The 6,441-nt window shown below is 43.5% G+C and overlaps 1 long non-coding RNA gene across 1 annotated transcript in view; it reads right to left on the minus strand.

The window, feature by feature from the left end:
• Positions 1 to 2,238, minus strand: part of LOC142829207 (uncharacterized) — a 28,352-nt gene extending 26,114 nt beyond the window's left edge. The window contains exon 1 of the long non-coding RNA XR_012903622.1: positions 1,490 to 2,238. This is a non-coding gene — a long non-coding RNA (uncharacterized LOC142829207). The remainder of the gene's footprint in view (positions 1 to 1,489) is intronic.
• Positions 2,239 to 6,441: the final 4,203 nt, after the last annotated feature.

The raw sequence follows: 6,441 nt of genomic DNA on the forward strand, positions 1-6,441 counted from the left end.
TTTACTTCTCCTGGGATCACAGACCTTGAGGTTAGCTTGGAGTTCTAGCTTTGTATTAAACTGAAAATCCAAGCTATGAAGGAGCATGAAGTTTTCTTCTCATTGCTCTACTACTGATGGTGACGCCTTGGCAGAAATTCCTCCATGTCTGTGACTGTTTACCAGTCTGTGAAATGGAGATAATACCAGCGCTTTCCTGCCAAATAGGGATAATGTTAAGCTTATTTTTAAAGTGTTTTGAGATCTTTATGTGAAAGTTGCCGTGTAAATGCAAACTGATGCTGATGGTCCGGTCTGTTTTTACTGAAGAATGCACACTGAATATTCCAATATGCTGAAGTCTTGTCTTGGAATATGAAGAAGAAAAGTTGTTTTATTTTTTGTTTTTCAGATCTTGAAAAGGAGAGGGCTGGAGGCTTGGCAAGTGCAGACAGATTAACCAGACTGAGACTGATTGGAACAGCTGGGGGAGATCACTGATCTTTCCAATCTGCACACATAATACGTAACACCTAGCTAAGAACATGTCAGATCTGTCTCCAGTTGGCAATGAGTTATTGTAATGTGAAATCCCAGAGTTTAACGGAGTCCTTACTGTTCCCTTTCTCCTATACACAACTATATTTTCTTCACCTTCCTTTGTCAGCTTTCTATTCTCTACGTGAGGATTTCTTCAGTGCCTTCCCAAGGACAGCTTTGGTATTGAACTAGCAGTGAGCTGCACTCCACTCCTGTAACAACACGCACCTCTTTTCTGTTTGCCAGGGCACAGAAGCTATTTGATGCAGACTGAGGTTTTCGATTTTCATTGTTTCTGACCTCTAATTTCAGCAGTTTGGAAATGTGTAATGCACAAAGTATTTTGTTGCAACATCCACAGATAAGACTGGTTTCAAGTTGACTTAATTTCATCACTTGCAAACTCAATCACACATTGTGGATTTTCCCAAGCAAATCATGACAAACACCAGCAGTCCTTACTCAAGCAAAAACTCTACTGATAGGAGTACTGACTAAGAAGCACTGTAAAAATTTGGCCCAGTCTTTACAGACTAGGGATGTAAGTAGCTGGTTAACAGTTTATCAATAATCGTTAACAATTAAACTTTGCATGGACTGGCAGCCAGCAGCCCCCCAGATAACCGATCAGTTACATGGTTAATATTTTTATACCTTTTTTACATCCCTAGTCCAGACTTACACCTGCTGGTCTATGGAATAATTTAGAAAAGACAAGAGATAAAATTTACTAGCAGCAACCCTTTTCCCAAAGCTTGTGAGAATGAAAAATATTAATGCTACAATTTGAATTTTAGAAAACAACTGAAAGATATAGTCTAGGGCTCAACAACCTTTCAGAAGTGGAGTGCCAAGATTTGACTTATTTACCTCTGTGTACGGGTCCAAGTGCCGATGATACTTTTAAAAGTCAATAATAGTCCTACTTACAGCAGCTTCATTAATAAATAAATTAAGATGCTGATCTTACCTTTAAGTACAGGGGTCGGCAACCATTCAGAAGTGGCACACTGAGATTTAACTTATTCATGGAACTGGGTGCTGGGGAAAGAAGGAGGTAGAAAAGGCAAGGGCAGATTCGGTACGGGCACCTTATTTTCTGAACCAGCTGTAGCTAGGGAGAATGATTTAAAGTAAATTATTAAACAGATTTAATGTCTTAATGTTCTTATTTGAAATAAAGTAAAATATTATGTCTAACACAAAAGGTTTCAATGTTTTATTTATGGGAGGGGTGGAGAACCTTTTTTGGGGCTGGGGGCCACTGATCCACAGAAAAAAATCAGTTGGGGACCAAACATGTGAGAAGCAAAAAACCTCTTCCAACATACCCCCAGCCCTCACTGATGTGACCCCCAACTGGGACACCTCACTCCTCTGGCATTCCTGCCCCACGGGGTGAGGGGAGGACTGAAGTTCAAGGCTTCCAAGAGGCCAGATTTACTTTTCTGGGGTTCCAGTGGATTTTGTGGACCCCTTTATGCTCTGGAGTGGGGACAAAAATGTGAGGTTCAGTGTGTGGGATACTGTCAGTGAGTGGGATAGGGCTGGGGTGCAGGATCTAGGCAGGAGGTGGGATGTAGGAGAGGGTGAGAGTCTGGGTGGGAGATGTTAGCTAAGCTATTGTCTGCAGAGCTGGAAGTATTCATGATTCAGGAACTCATGCATAACCAAACATGTAAGGGTGTGCTTAAGTATTTTCTTGAATGGGGCGCAATCTTCACAAATCTAGAAAAAAAAATGAGTGAAATTTTACTTTGATTATTTATAGCACCAAACAAGTTACCTCACTTGCAAAGACTAAGATGGAGCATGAAAATGTTTCACATCAATACATGATGGTCAGTCTTTCTTACTACAATTAACTTCTTGACCGGGTAAGTATTGATATGAGCCAAGCAATGCTTATTTGCAGATCATTAGGGACTCAGGGATAACCAAGTAATGTGTCCTTTTCTCTCTTGGGCTAATGGGCTATATAGATATTGTTGGCAGTGCTGTAGGGCTACGTCTACACTGGCATGATTTTCTGGAAATGCTTTTAACGGAAAAGTTTTCCATTAAAAGCATTTTCGGAAAAGTGTGTCTAGATTGGCAGGATGCTTTTCCGGAAAAGCACTTTTTCCGGAAAAGCGTCTGTGGCCAATCTAGACGCGCTTTTCCGCAAAAAAGCCCCGATCGTCATTTTCGCGATCGGGGCTTTTTTGCGGAAAACACTACTGTGCTGTCTACACTGGCCCTTTTCCGGAACAGTTTTCCGGAAAAAGACTTTTGCCCGAACGGGAGCAGCATAGTTTTTCTGGAAAAGCACTGATGATTTTACATTAGATCGTCAGTGCTTTTCCGGAAATTCAAGCGGCCAGTGTAGACAGCTGGCAAGTTTTTTCAGAAAAGCGGCTGATTTTCCGGAATAACTTGCCAGTGTAGACACAACCTAGCTGTGTTGTTCCCAGATATCAGAGAGGCAAGGTGGGTCAGGTAATATGTTGTATTGGGCCAATTTCCGTTGGTGAAAGAGGCAAGTTTTCAAGCTACGTGCATATTGTCATTCTGCCTGCAAGACTGTTGGCTGGCACTGGTGTTCTCTCCAAGCATGTTCTGAGAAGTAAGAATAGGATCATTAGTCTGGGCTATTTTCCAGTGATTCCCATGTTAAAATCCTGGCAAAATATCACAGACCCCTTCTATACTTTTGCCCTGCAGAAAGGCATTACTGTACTTCATGATCCACATTAGGCAAGTGAAAGGGCAAGGTTTCAAAACAAAGCACAAAGTTCAGTCTCAGGAAGAGATATTTTGCCGTTTGTATTGCTCTGGTTCTAGTGATAGAGATGTAGCCGTGTTAGTCTGGTGTAGCTGAAACAAAATACAGGACTATGTAGCACTTTAAAGACTAACAAGATGGTTTATTAGATGATGAGCTTTCGTGGGCCAGACCCACTTCCTCAGATCTAATAAACCATCTTGTTAAAGTGCTACATAGTCCTGTATTTTGTTTGTGGTTCTAGGGCATGCAAGTCACAGGCACACGCAGGAAGACTCAGATAAGCCATCAAAAAGGTGTGGGTTGGTGGTAAGAGTTTTCTGCAGAAGTCTCAAAATCAGCAACTCCTCCGTTAAAAATTAGTTCTTTGCCAGTTAGAACAATGTTTCCAACCTCATGTGCATACATCCCTAGCAGAGGGCAAAACTATCAACTGCTACATCACGAAACTTACCTGACTTTGAAAATGGTATGGACTCTTCCTGAGAACCCCCTTCCTGTGTGCATGGAATGGACTTGTCCGGGTTGTGAACAATAACAAAAATGCTTTGCCAAAATTGAGAATCAATTCCAGTTTAAAGTACCGTAGGCTGTTCTCACCCTGGGCTTCTGGAGCTATACCAAGAGAAAGGGAAACCAGGAGGTAGGCATGAAGTTTACCCTCAGCTGGTGGGGTGGATGCAGCTGAAGATCTGGAGTGTGACTCCACAGAAGGGCGCATGCATAGCAGCTCTGTTTTACCATCTTCAGGTTTAGGTGACAGAACTACTAAAAAGTTCAATGCTGAATTATGTAATAGGTGTAATAATGAACAAACATTGTTGCACAGCAGCTCAGGCTTTCCTACCCAGACTTCTGCCTGACTCACTACTTTCATATTTACCCACTTTCTCCTCTCTTCCATCTTCCCCCATGTTGAATCTCATTTTCCTCACGTTCTGGTTCCCCTCAGACTCCTGCTTCCAACTCCCTATATTTGTATGTATCCGTTTATGCAGACTCCTGCCTCCCACAAAGCGCCTGTCTTCCCTCCACCCCACATTTCCTGCTTTCACTCTGTCCTTCCTTGCCTGCCCATCTCGACTTGTTCTGCACAGCGGCTTTCCCAGACAGCCCCACACACCTACCAGTTTCCCTGAGAACAGCTTAGCTTCACTTCCATTAGGAACAATCTGAGGTGGTGGCTACCTTTCCTAAGGACCATCCAAACTTCTTTCTGCACCAGCTGTAGCACATTGGCAGTCATTCTAATTGAGAGCTGTTGTGACCTCATTCCCAGAAAGAACAATGAGCTAATGGCCACTTTGTGTACCCTAAAATTTTTATTTGTGCTCCCGCTGCTGGCATATATCAGTAGCTAACTAGGGAAACATTCTGAACCAAAAATTGGAGAGAAGGGTGAAAGCAGCTGGTTCCATAGGCGAGCTCCATTTCCTTTCTTCAAAAAGTGCCCCATATCTGTGCCATGTAGGTATGTCTGTGTAACCCTTCTGCCAGGCCGAGTTAATAGCAGCAAGGGCCGGGTTCAGTAACTAGGGGTCTCCTCCTGACAAGGTAATACAACACCGGCTCGAGCCCCCACCCAGTGACCTGGGAAATCTTACATACACCTCCGGGTGCCTCAAAGAGGCAATTCTTCCCCTCTCGCAAGCACAGAGCCTCAGTATAGCAGCAAACCTTTAATAACATGAGGTAACAGACATAAGCATTAACTTGGGAAAACACCACAACTCGGATTCATAGACCAAACATGAGCAAAGACCCCCCCCCCCCCCGCCGCGAATCACCCAAAGTCCCAAAAGTCCAACACCCCAAGGCTACGTCTAGACTGGCATTATTTTCCGTAAATTCTTTTAACAGAAAAGTTTTCCATTAAAAGCATTTGCGAAACAGAGCGTTTAGATTGGCACGGACACTTTTCCACAAAAGTACTTTTTGCGGAAGAGCGTCCATGCCAATCCAGACACGCTTTTCTGCAAAAAAGCCCCAATCACCATTTTCACAATTGGGGCTTTTTTGCAGAAAACAAATCTGAGCTGCCTACACAAATACTTTTGCCTGAATGGGAACAGCATAGCATTTCCGCAAGAACGCTGACAATCTTATATGAGATTGTCAGTGCTTTTCTGGAAATTCAAGCAGCCAGTGTAGATAGCTGTCAAGTTGTTCCAGAAAAGCAGCTGATGTTCCAGAAAAACTGGCCAGTCTAGACACAGCCTAAGAGTCTCTACCCCTCAGACAAGACCCCACCACCAAGTACAAAGACCTGTCCCCAGCCTCTCTCAATTTGACTGGGTTTGGAACCCATGCCCCTTGTGTAGCGAGTGCTAGTTAGTTTATGGCGAATCCCTCTGTCATAAACAATTCCACCATTCCATTGTCCTTGATTCGCCTAATCAGGGTAACAACACTTTTATCCCCCCTACCTCAATAACAGAGAGACTGGGGATCCCACAGTGGCCAAAGTGACCATTTGGGCTGCTGTGAGCACATACTAGACAGGGTGGGTGTGTCTATGCAAATTGAGAGCAGCCCCTGAAGTCTCATTGCACCACTCGCCACAGTTCATCACCAGGGCTGTGTCTAGACTAGCTGTCTACACTGGCCACTTGAATTTCCGCAAAAGCACTGACGATCTCATGTAAGATTGTCAGTTCTTTTGCGGAAATACTATGTTGCTCCCATTCGGGCAAAAGTACTTTTACGCAAAACTTTTGCGCAAAAGGGCCAGTGTAAACAGCTCAGATTTGTTTTCCGCAAAAAAGCCCCGATCGCGAAAATGCTTTTGCGGAAAAGCGTCCGTACCAATCTAGACGCTCTTTTCCGCAAATGCTTTTAATGGAAAACTTTTCCGTTAAAAGCATTTGCGGAAAATCATGCCAGTCTAGACATAGCCCATGTGATCCCTCCTCTTTCACCCACCTCCAGAGAAACAGAGGCTAGGGACACCATTCCCACCCATCCTGGCTAATAGCCATTGATGGACCTAACCTCCATGAATCTATCTAGTTCTCTTTTAAACCCTGTTATAGTCCTAGCCTTCACAACCTCCTCAGGCAAAGAGTTCTACAGGTTGACTATGCACTGAGTTAAGAAAAACTTCCTTTTGTTTGTTTTAAACCTGCTGCCTATTAATTTCATTTGGTGACCCCTAGTTC

The sequence above is a fragment of the Pelodiscus sinensis genome, chromosome 4 (assembly GCF_049634645.1).
Source record: "Pelodiscus sinensis isolate JC-2024 chromosome 4, ASM4963464v1, whole genome shotgun sequence".
NCBI classification, from domain to species: domain Eukaryota; kingdom Metazoa; phylum Chordata; order Testudines; family Trionychidae; genus Pelodiscus; species Pelodiscus sinensis.